The following is a 2,667-nucleotide window of genomic DNA, read 5'->3' on the forward strand; positions in this document are numbered from 1 at the left end:
TCTACTGATTGTCTACTTAAGGAGGAATAAGACTGTAGCAAGAGTAGGATTAGCTGGAAAAAGAACAATAAATAAAAAACAGATAAAAGTTAACAAAATTATAGAACATTTTAATAGGCACATTCTGCAGCAGGTTACATTTCCTGACAAATTTACACAGTTATATGTGTTATAAGAATTTTCTCTATTTGTTTAGCTTACTTATTAGTCAGAGTTATTGTCCCCTTATAGGTAGTGAAATTGAGATATAAAGAGTTTGAAAGTCCCAAGGTTAAACAACTAGAGGAGAAGGCAGAACAAAAAGCAGAATGCAGTTCTGACTTTTCATGCTGTCATTGGATTATGCTACTTTTCAGAAAGAGTAGATGGCCAAAGTGTTGCTAAATCTAAGAGATGAAGACACAGTCTTTGTCCAGCTGAAAAGGAAAGGAGTTTGTGGCTGGAGTTCAAAACCTGATAATCCACCTGATCAGCAGGATCTCTGGTAAAACAGATTTAGAATTGTGAGAATCATCTTGAAGTTTGCAAAAAGTCTTGAGAATATTCCCCTTCCTATCATTTCACCTCCACCGTGTTTGTGCCAAGATCCAGCTACCTGGCTTCCATCCATACCTCTACTAGAAAAGGAAATTATATTTTCTGGCTCCAGCAAAATAGGAGACATAGAATTAGGATTATGAGGCTGTTGATGACTTGTTAGCTAACATTACTTTATGCTCCTACCCAGAAGCTTCAGCACAATAGGAGTCAACTGTTAAAAACTCTTAAGTGTAACCATAGCTGCCTATCACCACTTTCTGATACCTCAGTCATATACAGATGAAACCACCTTAAGGTAAATCTACCCACCTTGAGACCCACATTCATGTCTATGCCATCATATAGCCACTGAAATTAGAGATGGGTGGAAGAACTTGTGTGAATAATAAAAAGACAAACATGTGCCCTAAAACAATCAACCACTGTGTCTCCTATTGTGAGGAACAAAGGAAACACTTGTAACTGATTTGAAAAGCATCTTTCATAAATATATGTTAATGTAGATACATATATATAAAAGATGACATTTGGGAAACAAATGTGACTTAGCTTGGGATCTATTCATAAATCAAGTAACACTGATGACTTGAAGATATCCATGAAAGTAATATCATGTGCTTTGTGATATTTAAAATGTAAATAAAGCATGGTTCAATTTTCCTATAATTAGAAAAAATATATAAACCAGGACTCACCACAGAAAGATTTTTATTAAGCTTATTTTCAAAAGACTGCCTTCCTAACACTCTTACTCCTTTCCCTATGATTGCATTTACTAGAGATTTGCTATAATAGAACAATACCAATAACATTTTGAACATGTTCAAAATACAGAGAGCTACTGTCACTGTTGCTTTAATTCAGTATTTTTCCTGAACTTCCAGAATTGTTCTAGTGTCTGATCATGTTGCAGATGAAATAGTTATTTTGTCACGCTGCCAACCAATTTCTGTTTGAAACTTAATATCTCTCCAACTGGCAATAGAAGTAACTGTTTTACCTCCTCCCTGTTGTTGCTTTTTTTTTTTTTTTTCTTCCCATTTGCACAAACTTATGCATAAAGACTTGGTGGTTAATTATGTTCCACCTGAGAAGCTTTTACACCTATCTGGTTTCCTGACCATGAAACTCTGACTGTTAAGAACCCACACAGCATTGTCAAAAGTGCTGCAAAACTCTGTATCAAAAACTTAGTTAAAACTACTGCCATACACCAAATTTTCCTGACTAACATTTTGATGGCTTATTAACAACTTCAGAATGTTCTCTTTCTCCTTCCATCGATATATTTATTGCCTTGTACTGAGATGAGCACATGTACATCCAGATGTACACTGACACAAAGTACATTAACAGCAACGATTTTGTCACAGCAGCTGAACATACTACTGTAAAGGAAATATTTTTAAGAGAAATGTCTGATGAAGTGTAGGTTGATGCAGACACCCAGGAAGCATAGAATTCCTCCACTATGATCTTCAACGCTGTGAAATGTTTACTTCACTTTTCTGCTTCATAAAAGGAAATGACCCAGAGGAGAATTGACTTCAGGTCCTAATCATAGTCAGAGTTCTACAATAAATGCCCAGAACATATGCCTGTCTCATTCTTACTCTTTTCTTCATGCAGTAGAGATGCGGTACTGTTTGATCTCATGTAGCCATTGTTAAGTTCATATAACTTGAGCCTTCAAATGGTTGCACTACGAAAAACCCCATCAAATAATCGCAGAGAATTTAACAGCAGTGAAGTCAATAGTTTTTCTCACATGAAAATCAAAAGGAGCAAATGAAGAGATTTCCAAAAGGCCTCTTTGCTGATAGCTTTTCCATGCAGCACAGAGCAAGATGACCAAAACTTAAGCATCTTACCACAGTGTTCTCAGTATTTATGACATGGCTTGGTCTAGTACATTAAGCCAATAGTAAAAATGAATTTATAGTGTGTAAAACTGCCTTACCTCTGCTTAGTTCTTTGTTGTACAGAAAAAGGAGTAAGGAAAACTTAATGGTTTGCAATGGTATAACTAGAGCTATGGTACCGTAGTACTTACTATGATTACATAAACTAAAAAAAAAAAAAAAAAAAAAAAAAAAAACACAAATCAAGATACAACAAACTGCCGGG

Source organism: Antrostomus carolinensis, unplaced genomic scaffold (genome assembly GCF_000700745.2).
Source record: "Antrostomus carolinensis isolate BGI_N321 unplaced genomic scaffold, ASM70074v2 scaffold35246, whole genome shotgun sequence".
Classification (NCBI taxonomy): domain Eukaryota; kingdom Metazoa; phylum Chordata; class Aves; order Caprimulgiformes; family Caprimulgidae; genus Antrostomus; species Antrostomus carolinensis.